At 50.1% G+C, this 20,849-nt stretch overlaps 1 long non-coding RNA gene across 1 annotated transcript in view; it reads right to left on the bottom strand.

The window, feature by feature from the left end:
* Positions 1-282: 282 nt before the first annotated feature.
* LOC131807329 (uncharacterized) overlaps positions 283-20,849 on the bottom strand; it is a 32,889-nt gene continuing 12,322 nt past the window's right edge. The window contains exons 2-4 of the long non-coding RNA XR_009344403.1: positions 6,349-6,470; positions 3,530-4,302; positions 283-1,789 (exon numbers count right to left, since the gene is read on the bottom strand). This is a non-coding gene — a long non-coding RNA (uncharacterized LOC131807329). The remainder of the gene's footprint in view (positions 1,790-3,529; positions 4,303-6,348; positions 6,471-20,849) is intronic.

The raw sequence follows: 20,849 nt of genomic DNA, 5'->3' as shown, positions 1-20,849 counted from the left end.
TCAGCATAATTCCCCGGAGAATCATTCCAGTTGTCTTGGGTAGCAATAGTCTGCTCCTTGTTATTGCTGAGACGCGGTCATTCCAGGGTGGAAGGCATCTGCTTTGCTTACCCTTCATCTGTGGAAGAACATCTGGGTCATCTCCAGTTTGGGGCTATTCCACATAAAATTATTAGGGACGTTTGTGTACAGATCATTCAGAAATACAAAATTGTTAGATTGAATGACAGTTCCAGGTTTAGTTTTTTTTTTTTTTTTTAAGATTTTATTTATTTATTTGACAGAGAGAAATCACAAGTAGAGAGGCAGGCAGAGAGAGAGAGAAGCAGACTCCCCGCCGAGCAGAGAGCCCGATGCGGGACTCGATCCCAGGACCCTGAGATCATGACCCGAGCCGAAGGCAGCAGCTTAATCCACTGAGCCACCCAGGCGCCCCCAGGTTTAGTTTTTGAAGAAACCACCAAACTGTCTCCCAGTGGCTAGACCATGTTACATCCCCACTGCAAAGTAGAGGCGATCCAAGTTCTTCTCATCCCTGTCGGAAGTTGAGGTCGTCACTGTGTTTCCTTAAAGCTATTTTGATAGGTGTGTGACTGGCATTTCTGTATGGCTCAGAATGTTGAAGATTTTCTTCATATGTTCATTTGCCACAAGAATATTCTCTTCAGTAAAATATCAGTTCATGTCTTATGCCCACGTACTAAATTTAATGGGTTGGGTTTTTTTAGTGCTCAGTTTTGAAAGGGCTTTATGTATTCTAGGTGATAGTCTTTTTTTTTTAATATTTTGTTTATTTATTGGACAGAGATCAGAAGCAGGCAGAGAGACAGGCAGGGGGGTGGGGGGAAGCAGGCTCCCTGCTGAGCAGAGAGCCCGATATGGGTCTCAATCCCAGGACCCTGAGATCATAACCTGAGCCGAAGGCAGAGCTTTTAATCCACTGAGCCACCCCTAGGTGATAGTCCTTTATGAGATAAGTGTTTTGCAAATATCCTCCCCACCACCACAACCAATCTGCAAGATTGGTCTTTTTTTTTTTTTCAAGATTTTATTTATTTATGGAGAGAGCATGAGCGACGGGGGAGGGGAAGAGGGAGAAGGAGATGCAGACTCCCTGCTGAGCAGGGGGCTCAAATCCAGGACCCCGAGATCATGACCTGAGATGAAGGCAGCTGCTTAACCCACTGAGCCACCCGAGCACCCCTACAATTTATTTTTCTATCCTCTTTCCTAGGCCTTTCACAAAGCAAAAGTTTTAGATTTTGATGAAGTCCAATTTAATCAATGTTTCCTCTTACGGAGAGTGCTTTTGGTGTCAAGGCCAAGAACTCTGCTGAGCCCCAAATTCCAAAGATTCTTCTCCCATGTTCGTTTGTTTTTCTAAAAAGTTTTATAGTTTTATGTCTCACATTTAAGTTTATGATCCATTTTGAGTTAATTTTTATACAGGCTATGGGGTCTAGATCGAGGGTCACGTTTTTGTGTGTTTGGATTGTCTGAATGTTCCACACCTTTTGTTTCAAGGGTTGTCCTCCCTCTAGTGGGTTACTTTTGCTTCTTTATCGAAACGGAGTTGGGCATAGGTGTGGGTCTTCTTCCGGGTTCTCTGCTCTGTCCCACCAATCTGTGTCCTTCACACCAACAACCCACAGGGTTCATTACTGTGGCTGTATAACACCTGCAAAGTTGGGTAGACTAATGCTTACTTCATCTTTTCTTTTGCAAAACTCTTTTAGCGACTCCAGTTCCTTTGCATTTCCGTATACATTTTAGAATAATTCGTCTCCATCTACAAAAAAATCATAGTTGTTTCACAAGCTTTCCTGACCACAGAACCATAAAAATAATCTCCTATATTTTTTTCTGTTCTTTTGTAGTTTTCAAAAAATGTTTCATTCCTTAAGTACTCTAGAGTTCTTTTTTGTTTAATGTTGAATGGTGTGGAGTAGGATGCAAACTTGATTTCCATTTTTTTTTTTTACTCATTTCTCTCAACGTTTTTAATTGAGTATTTTTTCACTCATTTAAAATACCAACTTTATCATATACTAAGTTCCTATGTTCATGGGTCTGTTTCTGCACTCACTGTTCTATTCCACTGGTCTATTTGTCTATTTATTGTTATGCTGTTTTTAATTCTATAGCTATAGGATGTTTTGATACCTGGCAGGATACTTTTCCCTTCCCTATTCTTCCTTTTCTTCCATGTGAATAATAATAAAACTGTCCATTTTAACTAGAAATCCCAGTGAGATGGCTATTGGAATTGTACTGAATTTATAGATAATTTCTACAGTGGATATTTTCATAATATAGAGATTTCCATTTATAGTATATATCTCCCTTTATTTGAATCTTCTTTTTGTCTGTTATTAAGTTTTATGGATTTCTCCCCATAAGTCTCTCATTGTTTTTCTTTTCCTTTTTTTTTTTTTTAAGATTTTATTTATTTATTTAACAGACAGAAATCACAAGTAGGCAGAGAGGCAGGCAGAGAGAGAGGGGGAAGCAGGCTCCCTGCGGAGCAGAGAGACAGATGCAGGGCTTGATCCCAGGACCCTAAGATCATGACCTGAGCTGAAGGCAGAGGCCTAATCCCCTGAGCCACCCGAGCACCTATCTCGGTTTTTTCTTAGGACTAGTCCTAAATATGTCGTGAGTTTTCATTGTGCTGTGAAGAGGATCTTTTCTCGCGTAATATTTTCAAATTGGTCATAATCATGTAGGAACAAAATCTTTCCATGTGTATGTTCCCATAGGATACATGTAGGAACATTTTTGGGAAGGACTAGAGTTCAGAGAGTGAAGCCCAGGGCCACATGCAGGTCCTCTGTCCCCTCAAGTGCCTGGAACAGCCTGGAAGGCTCTGGAATGGAGGGTGGGAAGGGCAGCAAAGCTGAGGGGTCTCTCTTCCACTTGATGAGTGGAGCCCCAGCTGATGGCTTTATTTAACTTGGCCTCCCTCAGTGAGGCTCTAAGAAGACTCAACTACAGCACCCCACACCCTCCTCCCCTCACTTCCTCTCCCCTGCCCCGCTGGGTTCCATTTGCTTTACAGCTTGTCTCTCCCAAGCCAGGCCTGCACATCTACCCATCTCTGTGACCAAGACCTACCTTATGTAGGCCCTAGGGTCCAACCTGCTAAGTGGATGCCATGATCACTAAAAGGTTAAAGGATGATTACACCATGGCATTGATGGTGGGGACCAGACCCCTGACTGACCACTCTGGAAGACGAGGTGAGAGGTGAGTGTGGGAAAGCCTGATTTGAATCAAATCCCTAGGTTAGGCAGCAAAAGGGTCCAGGGATGAAGGAGACCAGCCCTCAAGCCCTAGAGTGCGGGGTGACACCCTCTCTGGGAAGGCAGGCCTACAGCAGGAATTGAGGGACCTGGCCAATGACTCCTAAAGCAGCCGCCATATAAGGCAGCATGCGGGAAGGGATGGCCCGGGAAGCAAGAATGCTGTGAGTCTACTTCTCTGAATCAGAAGTGTGCTGGAGGGGCTTGATGGTGTGTGCCACACTCACCTGCATTGTTCCTGTGTTTGTCTCATTCAGGATTCATCATGCTGTTGGGAAGAGCCCCAGCCCATGTTGGCTGAGTCAGGGGCCTGAGGGAAGGAGCATCTAAGAGAGTAGAGAATGACTATCCCGGAGGCCAGTGTGGAGGTGTCAGAGGGAAGTAGGCAGAGAGCCTCTAGAGGGAACAAAGCCTTGGGCTAGAAACTGCCCGGCTCTTCCTCACCTGAAATACTAGCTTCAACTGTACCATATAAATTCAGGTTTCTTTAGTAAATAAAGGTTATTCAGCAATTTAACTTTGTGACCATTGTTATTTTTCTCATCCAAAAAATAGAGATAATAATTCTACAGAGTGCCCCAAGTTGTAGAATGCCTATTTTATGGGAGATATTGGGTGGTATAATAGGTTATTTTACATAGTGTGTGGATATGCCCTTAAATAATGATGAATTACCTGCTGATAAATGTATTCCTTTTTCATTTTTTTCTCCTTCAGTTCTGATTACATAAAAAGAAAGTCTCTAGTACTTGTTTAAGTTGGGATGCTTTTGTTGCAATAATCAAACACTCAGATTAAAAGTAAATAAAACAATGAGGAAAATGCATTACCTCATGTAACCTTACAGGGAAACACAATTCCAGAGAAGTTCAACAGCGCAGTGAAGTCATCGAAGGCCCATGTTCTTCTCATCTTTCTTCATCTTCTCATTGGCTTGGTTCTTTGGCATGTCCCTTTGCAGCTACAAAATGGCTGCCCCTGCGCCAGGATTAGTATGTATCTATAAAGACGTGTACGTTAGGTCTTTATACTTTAAGACATATAATTCAATGTTATTTAAAGACATTAAGAGTAGCTTAAGTTGCAATTTATTTGTTTTTGTTTTTTTAATTCAATTTCTTTTCAGTGTTTCAAAATTCATTGTTTATGCACTACACCCAGTGCTCCATGCCCTCCTTAATACCCACCACCAGGCTCACCCAACCCCCCACCCCCCTCCCCTGCAAAACCCTCAGTTTGTGTGACATATTTATTTTTAAAGATTTACTTATTTATTTGAGAGAGAGAAAGAGCAGGAGCAAGTGGAGGGCAGAGGGAGAGGAAGAGAGAGACTCTCAAGCAGACTCGGGCTGAGCATGGAGCCTGATGCAGGGCTTGATCCCACAATCCTGGGAACATAACCTGAGCCAAAACAAAGAGTCAGATACTTAAACAACGGCACCACCCAGGCGCCCTTTGTTTGTTTATTTTGAGACATATACACGTACACACACACAATGTTTTATTGAAGTGAAATTCCCATAAAATAACCATTTCAAGAGAAACTATTCAGTGGGTCACAAGGTCATACAACCATCACCACCATCTAATTCAAATTTTTTTTTATTATGGTAATAAATATCTATAACAAAATTTATCATCTTAACCCTTCTTAAGTGTATAGTACACTAGTGAATGCATTGTTGTTCAACAACTCTCAGAGCTTTATCATCTTGTAGAACTGAAACACTATACTGAATTAACGACTCCCAGCCACTGTTCTATTTTCTGTTTCTAAGGATTTGACTACTTTAGATATTTCATAAAAATATAACTGGAATCTCACAATATTTGTCTTTTGGTGCCTGGCTTATCTCACTTATCCTAATGCCCTTAACATTCACCCACGTTATAGCCAATGACAGGATTCCCTTCCTTTTTTAAGGCTGCATAATATTCCATTGTATGTTGTATGTATAGACTGTATTTCTTTATCCATTCATTCTTTCATGGGCATTAAGGCTATTTCCAGGGTTTGTTTATTTTTTAAACAGAGAAATAAATCTCTCCAAGAAGCTCCCGGGAGATTTCACTCAGATTTCAGGGACCATAGCTGGGCCATAATGCCACACTGGCTGAAGGGAGGCTGGGAAAAGTATAGCATGTTTATCCCCCTCGGAGGAGGAGGGTTCTTCCAGCAAGAAAGAAGGGGTGAGAAGGCTGTAGATCACCAGGGTCAGTCACAGTGAGCCTGGAACCTCTCAGGCAGTGGTTAAAATACATTGGAATACCCCTGCCTCCAGTCTCCCCTTACACGATGGTATCCAGCAGACAACATAACAATAACATTGCACTTAATTGTGCAGCTATTTATAACAAGTGCTACTGGATATAATTTGTTTTAAAAGTAAGTGGATTTAAATAAAAGTTTAAAAATTTGGGACGCCTGGGTGGCTCAGTTGGTTAAGCAGCTGCCTTCAGCTCGGGTCATGATCCCAGCGTCCTGGAATCGAGTAGGCTCCTTGCTCAGCGGGGAGGCTGCTTCTCCCTCTGCCTCTGCCTGCCATTCTGCCTGCCTGTGCTTGCTCTCTCCCCCCGCCCTCTGATAAATAAATAAAATCTTTAAAAAAAAAAAATTTTAAAGTAAGTGACTTTTTTTTTTTTTTTTTTTTTTTTAAGGAAATTGGAGATGCCCGGGTGTGTCAGTCAGGTGAGTATCTGCCTTCAGCTCAGGTCATGATCCCAGGGTCCTGGGATCGAGCCCCACGTGAGGCTCCCTGCTCAGTAGGAACCCTTCCTCTCTCTCTGCTGTTCCCATGCTTGTGCTCACTCTCTCTCTATGTCAAGTAAATAAATAAAATCTTTAAAAATAAATAAAATTTTAAAAAGAAATTGATCTAAATAAAGAAGTAAAGAATACTATAAGTACTATATGTTGGCTGGCTGACATAATAAGATTAAAAAAAAACAATACAAGTGGTACGCAAAAGATATGGCAAACATCATCCAAATTTGGGTTGTGGGATAATGGTGAGGTTTAAAGGAAATAATGTATGCAAAGTCTCACCTGTTGCTAAGAAGGGGCGCTCTCAACAACTTGGGACAGAAACTGTGGTTCCCTTCAAGTTCAAGTTCAAGTTCCCAGATTCCACAAACAAAATCAGAGGACACTGAATTAAATTTGAATTCCTGATAAACAAAGAATTACTTTTTTAGTATAAGCACATCCCATGCAGTGTTTGGGACATACTTGTGCTAAAAAAAAAATTACCTGTTGTTCACCTAAAATTCAAATCTAACTGAGCAATCTTTGCTTTGTCTGGCAACCCCCTTTCACCCGCTTTCCCTGGAATGAGGAGGAGCTGGATGTCACCAGCCTGCCCTCCACCAGGGAGTCGGGCAGAAGATGAAGGAACGGGGAGAAGCAGCCAGAAGCAGCTCTCAGTCCGGACACTGCACCCCTGGCCTCCACTTCCCCCCAACCCTGGGATGGACTCTCCAGTCCCCTGCTTCCCCACCTCCCAGCGGCCGTGACGTGGGAGGGACCAGGTGGCCTGGGAGGGAGGTGTTGCTGGAGCAGCATGCTATAGACAACAAGGATCTTATGAACACACAGGAGTCTCCTGTGCGACTTTAAAGGCTTACCGCGGGGACCTGGGCCCATAAACACTCAGACAAAGAGGTTTTATGAGTGTTGGGCTGGACGCATCCTTCCCTCACCTCCTCCCCCTCCCTGTCTACACCGAGCCAAGCCAGGGAAGCTCTTCTGTCCATAGAAGGGCACAAGCCTGGCCCGTGTGCTCCCAAAGCCCCAGGATCTCCGGATATGAAACTTGTATGTTCACCACCCTACCTGGCCATGCAGAGCAAGATCTGACCCCCCAAGTACACATGCATGTGTGCGGGTGCGTGCACACACACACACACACACACACACACAGTGCCAACTACAGCAAAACATGCCTCATCACTTCCATTTGCTGCCTCAGCTCTTTGAGGGCATGGGGGACACGTCAAGCCAAGAGTTTCAGGCAGTCAGTCTCCGGGACGACAGGCCAGCTCGTTGGTCGTTCCCACAACTACCCCCAGCAGCCGGACCGGAGGACAGTGTTGTGAGTACACAGGCCTGGACTCCCGGCTTTCCCTCTCCTTCAGCACTTCTGTACTCTACGGCAGACCTCCCGACTTCAACCCTCCAGAGTTTCTGGGGACTGAGGCTGCCTGCCACTTAGACTGTAGGAAAAATGAATTTCCATGGGACTCCCTCCAGACGACAGGAGAATCACAGTCTCTAGGGAGAATGACCTCGAAATTCTGTGCATCCTCTTATCTGGAAAATGGTGGCTGTGATTCACGCCAGGCCAAGAGGAGAGAGATTCCTGAGTCCAGAATGCCTTCTGTGGGTCCCACAGCGTTGCTCGGCCCCATTACTCACACCACAGACAAGGGTGACACAGCTACCGCCCCGGGCTTACTCATGCACTGCTGCTCCCCTGGGTGTCTGGCCTGTGGGTGGGGGTGTGGGGGTGTGTCCTTCCCAGACAGACTGAAGCCCCCTGTGGCAGAAAGCTCCTCTTCTTCCTTGGTGGCTCCACGGAGACACAGTCAGTACACGATGACTGCCCGCTCTGCTCAGGGCTTCTGTCTGCAGCGTATGTCACCCCAGCAGGGTGTGTGTGTGTGTGTGTGTGACGTGCACGCCAACTCCCCGGGTCCAGCACCCCCATCAGCTGTTAATGGTCTTAATCGTTATTGTGTCCATCGGGCCTTTCCAGGGAGTCCTCAAGCAAATATGGGCCCCTATGTCTGCGTGATGTCTACCAGCCCCTTAAGGAAGCCTGGTTGGAAAAGGGGGTTTGCTGTGGCCCCTTTCCACTCACCCTTTCTTCTCAAGCACACCCTCTTGCAGATCGCAGCCCCCACCCCCTTGGGCCTCTCTCTTCTGTTCCCTGGCATGGCCCTCAGGCTCTTTGCCCTTCTCCCTTGTGGCAGGACACTGGCCCCTTGTCCCCTGACCGCTGGCTTGTGTGGCCAGCTCTTGCACTCCATCTGGTCTCACTTTAAAGATGCCCCGAGGGCGGGAGTCTGGCTTCAGATCCCACCACTACGGTTCTCCCGGGTCAGTAGTTCCTGCGTGTTCCTGCGACAGGCCACCTGGGAGTCGGTGTGAAACTACGCTCAGAGCCTCTGTCTTCACCGTGAGTTCAATGACCCATTTACTACCCCAGCCTTGGTGTGTGCCAGGGATAAGGTGTTTGTTGAGCCCCAGCAAGGGGAGTGTGCACAACGTGGGAAGAAAGAAAAAAATCCAGCCCACAACTTGGGGACACAGGAACACAGGGGGCCCCACCGGCCTGCCCAGCTCATGTTCCTGGTCTCCTGAGTTGGGGCATGAGTTCCCTTTCCAACTAAGGGCAGTAGGCTCTGAGAGCCTCTGTCCCCAGCACAGCAGAGCAAGCGGGCAGACAGGAGCCCTGGGACTTGTGACCAGCAAACCCTGCCCAGCTTATCAGGTACCCCCCACCTCCGCCCCCCGCCCCGGAAACTGTGTGGTAGCTCCAGGCAGGAGGTGGGCCAGGAGTGGAAGAACCAGAGGACCCAGGAGAGCCCCACACCCGCCCAGCAGCTGTTCTCCAGAGACGAGGGACTGCGCCCACCATCCCCACTGTCAAGTCCGTGCTCCTGAGAGCCAGGGTTAGGGTTAGGGTGTCCTCACAATCTCTGGGCGCACCACGGCCAGAGGAACATCGTCCCCCATGCTCCTGGCTTCCCTCTCATTTCACACCATCGACTTGCGCTCCTGCGGCTCCAGCTCCGGCCCGCACCGGCGCTCAGAAAGATGCCACCCCTGACTCTGGAACGTGCGGCTTCCAGGCCCTCCTGGCCTGGGAGCAACGCTGAGGCATGGCGGGGTCACACGGCACAAGGGTGGCCTGTTTCTCTGTCAGAGTAGCTCCATGATCTCAGGCCAGGACATCTCGTGTCGGGGGCTCTGAGGAAATGGAGAGAGTTGTGCGCATGGGAGAGCCCCCGGCTCGGCTTAGAGACCGCCCCAGCCGCAGGGTGCTCGGCCAACAGCCCGATCCTGGGCTGGAGGGACTGCTTTTCTGTTGATGGTTAATGTTCACAGCTATTTCTCCGGCAGCAGGTTAAGTCACATCTGCTCGGGGCAGATATCCAGGCACAGGGCGGGCAGGCAGAGGGAGCAGCCAGGGCCCAGGGTCCAGAGGCCTGGTGGGCAGGCCTTCCTGCTGTAAAGCTTTGGGTCTATTAGGAAGTGCAGGCTGGCGGAGGGGCAGGGGGCAGCCAGGCCACTTCCTTTAAGGTTCAGTGCCCCCAGACAATTCCGCCTGTTCTTGGGGAGCTTTTGACATGGATTCTGAGTTCTGGGTCTGGGAAAAACCCTTTCCAGGGAAACAGCAGTCAGAACTGATATCAGACTGTGGCGTGTGGGATGAGACAGGCGGGGAGACAGTTGTGACTGAGCGAGGGATCCAGAAGACCGGCCCATCAGTGCGTGGGGAGCCGGTGGCGAGCCCAGCCCCGGGATCCCCGTCCTACAGGACTCATGGTGCTGGGCAGGTTACTGCCAAGGGATCGGATCATGGAATGCAGGGCTCAGAGCAGGCAGGGACCTCAAAACTGGCCTGAGGTCAAATGCTGCCCTCAGGGTCTCCTCTCCCCACTGGGAAGGTGGGGGACGGGGGCAGCTTGAGAATTCTGCCACCAGCCCGGGGAGCCTTTTTCGTGGGGCCTTTTCATTTCATAGCCCGCCCATGCCTTGGACCCTGCTATGTGGTGAGACGCTCTGACGATGTCACACTCTTGCCAGCTTGTGTACTCAGCTCTCGGTTACAATGTAAGTGAAACACGGTGCCCTGCAGGTTGTGGGGATTAGAAGCAGCAAACAGATCTGCAGGGGGGCAAGGCTAACGGAATGCAGAGCCGGTCTAGGAGGCACAGAGGGGAGGCCCCGGCCTCAGGGGCTGGGGACAGACCCCAAAGGGCCAAAGGGCAGACTGTGGATTCTGAGGGGACGCCCATCACCCAACCCAGCCTCAGCCCACTGCTCCCAGGCCCACCTCGCGCTCCCCACCCTTTCCTGGGCAGCCTGTCGTGAGTCAGGCCAACAGGACAGAGAACACCCTCCCTCTCCACACTTATCCCACGGCCCTAATTCTGTCCTGGGGATGCATGCCCCCCCACAACGAACCAGCTGATTGGCTGGGCTGGGGCGATGGACACTTTGCGCCTCCAGAAAACCCAAAGCAACTTAGCTAAACCGAACTCCCAGCAGGAGGAAGCAGATCATCCTGTCACGTGACCAACAACGGCTCACACCCACCCAGTTTCCAGATCACCCGTATTTAGCTTCATTGAGTGCCTACCACGTGGAAGGGATTGTGCTAAGCGGTGTTTACAACGTCCCTCGGAGATAGGCAGGGTGTTGGTTATCATCTAATTCTGCCTGCTTATCTGTGCTCCACTTGGCATCAGCTGGAAGACTGCGTCCACTCATCGTCTGAGGCCACTCGCATGCCTGGTTCTGGCCTGGGAAGAGCCAGCAGCTGGGGGCGGGAACAGCTGGGACTCCTCACACACACCTCTCTCTGCAGCAGCTGCCGGGTAGCCAGACTCTACATGGGCTCAGGGCTCCCGGGCAAGAGAAAGCTAGGCAGACACCATATCCCCTTTTCTAAACTAGAGTCTAGAGTCTAGAATGATACACAGTATCATTTCTGCCTCTCTGCATTGCAAGCATGTCATCAAATCCCCCCCAGTAATGAAGGGAGGACGATTCGATTCTGCCTTTGGATGGGAAGCATGTCAAAACAATGGGTGACCATGACTGTGAACATGTTTTTTAACTCACCACACAAGACAGGGGCTATGGTCCTGTTTTAGAGAGGGGCTTTGAGTAAAGTGGCTTTTCCAGTTCACAGAGTAATTTGGAATCAGGTGAGAACTCTAAGCCATGGCTCCCAAACCAAGCCTCCCTTCTACCCACCACCTGGCCTGATGACACAGGACTCAGAGTTATTGGCGCACCTGATGAAACCTACAGACAATTTTCTCAGGGGGGAAATGTACATATATGAAAATGTGTGTCTATAAACTGGTGAGGGCACTTCCTCTTTCCCATCCAACATGTACAAAGCTACAAGTCGCCATTCCTAACAGCAAGTCAGAAACTGGACAAACTGAGAACACAACACCTCTTCTTAGACCGCTCAGCAAGGTGGGGCACTGAGCAAACCGCTGCCCCCAGAGCCAGCAGAGTGATGGGTGAATGCGTTGCAGGTGGCAGGGGGCAGAGACCGCCACCGGAGCCAATGCTGGGCAAGGCAACCAGAATGGGGATGGGCAGATGGCTGGAGGCTCAGTGAAGACAAGGTCGAGAGGGGAGAACAACAGGGGACCCAGTCCCGGGGGGAGGGGCACTTTTGTGAGTTTCATCTCCAAGGGCTCCCGGGTTCCCATAGTGAAAAGCAGAGAGAAATCCCTTTGCTTCCCACAGGGAGAGGGGAAAGGAACCATTTTGAAAGTTCTCCATAACAAGTCCTACCCTGGGGGAAACTAGTTAAGTAGAGCATAACCTGCTGGGGTTTTGTCAGAGCCTAACTGACCTAGAGGAAGTGAAATACCCAGCTTAACCCAGTCTAGTCATCTTGTCCCACCTAAGCAGGAAGGAAAAATGGAGAAACACTTGTGAAGCTCACAGCCCAGAAGCACAGGCTCACCGAAAGACCGAGACTTAATCCCAGGACCATAGAACGTTCCCGTCACTCCATACCTCACAACCACATCACTAGAGACCTACTTAAAGCCATTTCTTTTATCTAATACATCATGTACAGCTAGCAAGAAAAAGTTACAAGGCATACTAAAAGGCAACAAAACAAAACATACTTTGAAGAGACAGAGCAAGCATCAGAACAGACGTGGCTAGAATGTTGGAATTCTCAAAGCAGCAATTTAAAGCAACTATAATTAAGATGTTGACGACGCTAATGAATAAAGTAGACACCAGGCAAAAACAGATGGGCAATGTACAGAGATATGGAAATTCTAAGAACCCAAAGAAATGCTAAAGAACAAAAACACAAGCAGAAATGAGGAATGCCTTTGATGGGTTTGTTAGTAGACTAGACAGCGCTGAGGAAACTCTGTACAGCACAGGGACTGTAGCCGGTGGTATTACTGTAGCACGGCGTGGTGACAGACAGAAGCTACCCTAGTGGTGAACACTGCTTACCGCACAGACGTGTCAGATCACTATGTTGTACACTTGAAACTAATGTCACATTGTGCAAAACAACTCTATTTCAATTTAAAACATGAAAAAAAGGGGCACCTGGTTAGCTCAATCGTTAGGCATCTGCCTTCGGCTTGGGCCATGATCCCAGGGTCCTGGGATCGAGCCCTGCATTGGGCTCCCTGCTTGGTGGGATCCCAAATATATAGGGAGGAATGGGAAGGGTCCCCCCAAACAGACTCTCTGGGCAAGTCTGACAGTGAGTTTCTTTGGCAGTCCTATGGGTATCCTTTTCAGTGAGTAGGTTTGCCCAAAGGTTTTCTTTTCCCCTTTTATTGATTTGGGGAGGTGATATTGTGAAAAAAGGGAAGCCTCTGGGGCCTGGGGGTTTTGGCTAAGGGGCGGAGAGAACACAGTGCCATGGGGGATGTGACCTTGTCGGTCCCCGGGGCTGTGTGACATTTAAAGTTGTGTGGACATAAGGGTTAGAGACACAAACTGGAAAGAGTTTTGTTTCATTTTATTTTCCTGAAATAAAGAACTTTATGAAAGCCCAGTTATAGTTAGCCTAGCAGTTAACTACCTTAAGGCCCAGGTGACAAAGCATGAAGCAGACTGAAGGAGAGAGGACCTACATGGGCGGCCCAGCCCTGAGGTGATGCCACAAGGGTTCTGCTGCTTTGGGATGCATGGGCGCCTGTGCGGAAGGAGCAGGTGACAAAGGTGCCGGCAGGTGGGACAGATGCCCCTGGGCCTGCAGGGAGAGAAGGCAGCAGGGCCCAGCAGGGGCAGCCCATTCTTGAGCACACCTCACCCCGTGGGGGCAGGGTGACTGTGCTGCCCGGAAGTCCTGCCATGGTGTGCAGGGGTGGTGGAAGGCCTGGTCTGTGTCCCCACGGTGGCGGGAGCCGAGAAATTCCATCCCACCGGGGACACCGACAGAAGTTTTAAGAAAGGGATATGCAGCAGGCGAGTGAAGTTGCAAAGAACAAGAGAGTAAAACCTCACAATCAGTTGGGAAAGTGACCTTGAACTTGGCCTTGAATGACCACTACAAGGGCTGAGACACACAGACAGAAGCCAGCTCGTTCCAGGTGGAGTATCCAGGGATACACGAAAATGCTCCATTCCGAGTGGGGTCCTTGCTAAGTTCCTACAGAAATGTTGCAGGTCTCTAACAGGGGATTTTAGAGGGCTTCAGTGGGGTCCCTGTGACCTCACAGTGGGGTGGAGATGCTGGATTCCTGCTGGCCTTCTGCTGAGGGTAGGAAATCTCCCCAAAGGCTGGCATGGACATGCTCTGAAATATGACTTTATTGATGGTTTCAGAGATGGGGTAGTTGGTCCTCGGGCCCAACAGTAGCCCAGAGACACTTAGGAGGGCAGAATGGGAGTCAGCCTTGGCCCTGCTGAGGTGCTGTCACAGACCCGTGGGGGACATTGTGAGAAGGAGAATGTCAACGGACCCAAGAAGGCACGGCCCACGAGCAGCACTGTCCATGTGAGGGGGATCCCGGGGGGCTCAGTTCACTGGGCGTGGGACTCTTGGTTTTGGCTCAGGTCATGATCTCACGAGTCATAGGATGGAGCCCCACTAGGACTCTAGGGTTGGCAGGGAGTCAGCCTGAGGATTCTCTCCTTCTGCCCCTCCCCCCACTGGCGCATGTGTAGGTGCTCTCTCTTGCTCAAATAAATAAATCTTAAAAAAAAAAAGAGTCACACTGTCCATTCAGTTGCCCACTAGCCACATTGGACAATTTGTATTTACACGAATTAAAATTAAGCAAAACATAAAATTCCATTCCATTCCACACTAGCCACATTGCCAGCCCTCAACAAGCCACCTTTGGTCGGGGGTGATGGGCTGGGTAGTGCGGGCTGAGAACACTTCCATCATCACAGAAAACCCTGCTCCAGCAGTGGCCCTGGAAGGAACAAAGTCAGATGAAAGGAAAACCAGCGCTCAGCCCGCTGGAACTGAGCCACAGGCAGAGGAGTGGGTCTCGGAGGAGGCCTTGAAGGACCAGCGAAGCAGAGCAGGGCCCACCCCCAGGCCCAGGCCCTTCCTCCTGCCCCTCCTGCCCGGCCTCAGCCCCAGCACCAGGGCTGACCTGGCCTGAGGCCTGTCTGCAGCTGTCCCCATCACCTGGGGTGAACAATGGGGCTTGCAGGGGACAGGGACCTGCAAGGAGCTGCAGCTGGAGACTGTGGCCCAGCTGGGGTGGGGCCAGCAGGAGGACTGCCCACCTTCCTTCCTCATCCTAGAGAGTTTTGAGGAAAGGGAGCTGGCGGGCGTTGCAGGCAATTGGGTTCTGTCTGCCATCCAGAAGCCGCTGGCCTTCGGTACCTGCTGGCCCCAGGAGGGAGGCGGTGTGTGGGGGTGGGGAGAGCACTTGTGTGTTTGCTTCACAGACTCTTCAATGGCCTCAGAGCCTCTGATGTCAGAAGATGTCCTTGGCTAAGCTCCCCATGTGCTGTTTGCTCTGGGGTTTTCCTTTTATTCGTTTTTTAAATTCATCTCGTTAAATTGGTTATGTAAAGAGCAAAAGAAGGAACCCAGCGGAAAAGAAAAATGCTACAGTTTATAGGGGAAGGGGAGGTGAAAGCCCATCTGTGTGCGGCAAGTGGGGCACAGCTGAGAGCGAAGGACGGCTCAGCAGCCTCACCCTGCAGGGCCAAGGCACTTGACACGTTAAAGTCTCTCAGAGTCTTTCTGGAAGCCGTGTCTACTTCTCGTGGATGAACATAAAATCCTTACGAGATCTTAATGAAATCCATGTTGAAGCTTCAGAGAACCCTTTCAGAAGCCATATAAAATCCTCATAGAATTCACCAGAGTGCTCCTGGAAGCCTAAATCCCCACTGCCACACACACACACACACACACACACACACACACACAATCCTGTTCCCACCAATAGAAAGAATGAGTCACCTTGAACGGGCCTCTTTTCCTCAGAGAAAAGCCATGGGGCACGTTTCTCTCCTGTATCATCATAGGGGCTGGAGACACCCACCCTCCAGGGTAAGGGGATAACACAACTTTCTGTAGCTCGACTAGAGCAGACATCTATTTTCAGGTCCTTTGGTCTGTAAACCTGGTCCCTTGGGAAGAGGGGAATTGTGTTCATGAGAATCCCAGGGCTTTGAGAAGAGAAGGAGTCCCAAAAACCCGTGTGAAAAGTCATCTCAGTGGCTGAATGTGAGCCCACGGGGCCAGGGGTGGGTTGGTGTATACTGCTTACCCATGTCCCAGCACCGGCTCCTGGGCCTGGCACATAGCGAATCCTCAATAAATCTTTGTGCCGTGAATAAATGAACAAAGACATGTTTGCAGGAAAGGACTATAGGAAAGGAAGGGCACCCACCAGGAGGACCAGGCAAACGGGACCTGGGCCACAGGTCAACACAAGGCCTGGGTCAGGCACTAGCTGGGGATTGAGACAGACAGGTAGACAGAGAGAGACTCAACTCATTGGGGTGAAGCCAAGGAATGGGAAGCACCAGGGTCAGGCCGATCTTGAAGGCATCTTGGTGACGAGTGGCTGGGACCTGCAGGGCTGGCCTCTGGCCTGGCCTGGGCACGTGGGGTGAGCCAGAACTGAGGATCAAGCCTTTGCAGGATCTGGAAGACTTTTCTGGTCATGTTTCGTTTCCTCTCAAGGAGCATGGCTTGCTGTCATTCTTTGGAGTTGCATTCTTCCAGAAACCCCCAAATTCAACCTTCGGGAGATTGGTAGAGGCACACGGAGATGGGGCGGTGGTCACACCCGGCCAGTCTGGCTGGGGAGCTCGGGTTGCCAGAGAGGAAAGAGATTCTGCTTCTTCTAGCCAGAGAGGGCAAGACTCCTTCCCTGGGAGCTCCTCCCAGAAAGCAGCAGGGCTGACTCTGGTCAAGCAAGCTGAACTCTGCTTTTCTGTCTGTCCGTCTGCACTGGGGGGGATGGCACCACCTGTCTCAGCAGCTCCCTCTGCCCGCCCGGTGGAGCCACAGCTCCTTCCCTGGGCATGGCTGAGCACAGACAGGGGCCCTGGCATCTGGAGGGAGTCATTTTGGTCCCACAAGAGCAAAACAGACCCTGGATATTGTGTTTTTAAAAAGAAAGAAGGGGGGAAAGAGACAAAAAAGCAATTCGGGCACCTCTAACCTCTAGCCCAGCACTTTTTTAAACAGAAAACATCAAACATCCTACTTCTGCCAACATTCAAATCCAGGTGCCTGGAAGGAACAGCTAGAATTTAAGGGAGCAAAGAGCACACTCTGATCAGTCCCAGGGCCTCCCTGCACAGCCCCCCGTCCCATGCGCCAGCAAGGCGTCTGGGCAGCAGGGAGCAGGAGTTGGCGTTCCCAGGAGCATTGCTCAGCAGACACAACCTTGGCAGCAGCCGCAGAAGGACTATGGGAGGATAAGGCAGAGCACGTGGGCACCTGTCACGGGGCCCTGGGGGTCTGCTTGAGTCAGCACTTTGTGCTTCAGCACCGGGGAGCCTTTGGAGGCTATCGAGCAGGAGAATGACTTTTTAGACATGTGCATTAGAAGTGCTCTATTTAGGGAAACCGAATGTTCCCGTGTGCCTGGCTCCGTCCTGGTTTTCCGGGACAGTCCTGATTTATACCTGCTATCTCCATGAACTCCCTGTTACTCTCTCAAAAGTATCTTGGTTTTGTTTACTGGATATTTTATGATATTATGGAATTATTTTTTAAATTGTTGAGGTATGATAGAAACACTGCAGGTAGGTTTAAAAAAGAGATCTTATCACTTAGAGATATATATTTCAATATTCATAGCTGAATGTTGTCTGACATTTGCTTCCACATGAGCTGAGGGGTGGGCCAGCAGCAGAGAGTAGGCAGGAGTGGAGAAGACACAAGACTGGCAGAGTGCATAATTGTCGAGGTTTGCTGCGGATACGTGGGGCTTCATTATACCACTGTATTATACCAGTCTATTACAGCAGTTCGTTTGAAATCGTCTACTATAAAAAATCTAAAGGGGCACCTGGGTGGCTCAGTGGGTTAAAGTCTCTGCCCTCTGCTCAGGTCATGATCCCAGGGTCCTGGGATCGAGCCCCACATCTGGCTCTCTGCTCCTCAGGGAGCCTGCTTCCTCCTCTCTCTGCCTGCCTGCCTACCTGCGATCTCTCTCTGTCAAATAAATAAATAAAATATTTTTTAAAAAAATCTAAAAACGGGGCACCTGGGTGGCTCAGTCGCTTAAGCATCTGCCTTTTTGCACAGGTTGTGGTCTCTGGGTCCTGAGTTTGAGCCCCACATCAGGCTCCCTGCTTAGCAGGGAATCTGCTTCTCCCTTTCCCTCTGCCGCTGCCACCCAACCCATTCATGCTCTTTCTCTCTCGATCTCTCTGTCTCTCTCAAACAAATAAAACAAACAAATAAAACTCTAAAAAAAAATTTTTTTTTAAATGAAAGCATCCCAGACTGGACAATATATATGGTCGCTCTAGTTCAATCACCAGGAGGGATTTTTTTCCCCAACAGTTGGCAGCATCTAGCAACATCTTGAGTTGTCGTAACGTGGGGGCATGTGTTACTGCATCTCGTGGGGACAGGCCAAGGACTCTGTGCTACTATGCACAGCACAGCTCCCCCAACAAAGCATTATTCAGCCCGAAGTGTCAGTGGTCCTGACTGTGGCTGGGGGACCTGGGCTAGTGACACTGTCTATCATTTACTTTAAAGCACCAATCCACGAACAGGAGGAATGGTATGTTTGTGTAGGAGTCATTGTAATTTATGCTCTAGGGATGATTAGTGAACACTGAAAGGAATTCACACCATAGGAGCAGCTAGCAAGAGCTTCAAACACAGTAATCTGAATCTGATCCCCAAAATTCACTAGTTATCATGAGAGGTGTTCTAGATAATGTGTCATGGGTGAAGTGATATTCAAGAAACATGTTTGGCTAGAAAGATGGTACAGGCACCCATGTCTTGACTTGAATAACACCCATGGACGGGAGCTCTAGGTCTGTTCCCATTTGGTTTGGGGTCTCTCTCTGAGCCCCAAACACCGCTCCCCCAACTCCAACAGAAGCTTCTGTCTCCTGATCCGACCGAAAGGTGGGCTGGTCCTGCCAACAGGACATGGGCTTATCTTTGGGGCACTGAACTTTTCATGCAATGCTTGCTGACACACATAAGGACAAAGAAGGGGGCAGCCCTGGGCTTAGTGGAGAGGCTCAGATGCTGGTTTTTATGCCTACTAGCTATTAAAAATAGGCCATGGTGGCAGAGTCTGGTCTGAAATTTGCTTTCATTATAACATCCCATCACCTGAAGTCTCAGAGCCCCCACCTAGTCCCTGGGGACACCAATGTTTACTTAAAAACCTGAGAATCGTGGAACAGCCATGATGACCGAGGTCAGGAGGATAATGTTGGTGGTGGGCGGCAGGGCACAGATGGCAGAGGAGACTGGACCTTTTCTTTCCTTCTGCATCTTCTCGCATCTTTCTAGTATCGCTTCCCTTCCTGGCACCAGTGCTACGTCCCACACCTTTTCCCATCTGCCGGGGTCTCAACCATGTCTCCCAACACCCACATCCGTGGCCTCAGCCATGGCCAGAAATGGTCTCTTTGTGCCCAGGGCCTCCAAGGCAGGGCAGTAAACACTCAGGACAGCTCTGGGGCCTGAGATTGGCCTCTGGGGCTGGAGTTCGTCACGGGGGCCAAGATGGGCTTTCAGCTTCCTTTCCTCTGCCTCCAGCAGCAGCCAGGCAGGAACAGGCTGCCTCAGTGTCCTAGAAAGCCAGGGGGGCCTGGGTGCTCAGCGCTGGGCTTCCTGCCCCCGACATAAGAGGGGACCATGCATCTAGGGGCAGGGCGATGGGCAGTGAAGAGTGAGACCGGCTGGGAGGGCCACAGAGGAAACCTTTTCAGCCCTCAACAGCTCAGAGCAAGTGCGCTTATCGGAGCATATTCTGAAAGCCTTTTTGTCTGGAGAGAAGTGGAGAGGGCAGGGAGTGTGGAGTGTTTGGGTGGGGAACGGGGTGGGCATCTCAGGGAAAGTACACCGAGGGAGGCGGGACGATCCAGAGAGAACTTTCTAGAGCTGTCACGAGATGAACTCCACTAAAGCCACCATTCTGAGGAGAAGCACTGCTGCCCTAGCCCGTCCCCAACACACGTGCACACACGCACACACACACACACACCTAGAGGTCCCTGGGCTGTGTTAGTTAGCCTCATGGCCCTTTCTTTCCCAAAATCTCAGATTACACGTCTGACATGGAGTTTTTCTAGCCACTAATCCCATACTGTGCCAGCTCCCACAAGACCCCCAAATGTTCCTGCTGGCCCAAAGGCAAGCTCCCTCAAGGGGCACCTCTGAAATAGACAGAAGAGTCCTTGCAGGAGGCCAAGAGCCTCCCTGGAGACGTGTGTTCTTCTGTTTAGTGGGAATCTCTGGCACAAGGCCATTATGGCCAAGAGTTACACCATGGGGAAGCTTCCGGTGGGAGGGAGAAGGGGTTCTGGGCCTCCTGACATCCCCATAGCTCCCCTTCCCCACCCATGACAAATAAACATATACTGTAACAACAACAACAACAACAAACCAGTATGCTGCTTCCAGGCCCTTTTCCCACCAGCTCCCACCCACGCCCTGGCCGTCAGGGGGTTCCAAGCTCCCCCAGATCCCAGCCCACAGCAGCACTGGGATTCTCCAGGGATTGTGCATGGCACTGGCTCTGGCCTCATCCATCGGAGGTTCTCTGAGCGCAGACAGAGGCCGGGGCTGGCTGTTGTCGATCTCTATCTTTCCCACAAGACAACTCAGTCCTGAACCCCCTCGCCCCGTCCCCACCCCTGCCCCCACGCGCAGAGGATGTCAATGAGTGTGGGCAGAAGTTAATTGCCTGGCAAGTTTGGATTCGCATCTTTGATCTGCAAACCTGGCAGTGTGGGTAGGGGAGAGAACTCAGGATCTGGGGGCAGACGGACCTGGGTTTGCGTCCCGGCTTTGTCATTTACACCGTGTGACCTGGGGCGGTCACTTCACTCCCCTAAGCCTGGCTGTCCTCCTCCGGGAAATGGGGACAGTTGTACCTAACTCACAAGGGCCCCCATTGAGGGACGATGACACAATGTGCACAAACAGTCCAGCCCAGCGCCTGGTGACCTCTTGGCTTCCTATTGGGGATTAGCCATGCCCAGTGATGAGTGTTTTAGTCTCGGTTTGGGGTCCTGGGCTTTCTGTGTTACTGGCATAGAAAGCCCTTGATATAGATCCTAAGCCTCACAACAGTCCTTTGAGGAAAGCAGCATCATCAACACCACCACCAACTTTT

The sequence above is a fragment of the Mustela lutreola genome, chromosome 9 (genome assembly GCF_030435805.1).
Source record: "Mustela lutreola isolate mMusLut2 chromosome 9, mMusLut2.pri, whole genome shotgun sequence".
Classification (NCBI taxonomy): domain Eukaryota; kingdom Metazoa; phylum Chordata; class Mammalia; order Carnivora; family Mustelidae; genus Mustela; species Mustela lutreola.
Note: the sequence above shows the minus strand (reverse complement) of the source record. Positions and strands in the feature narration are given on the sequence as shown.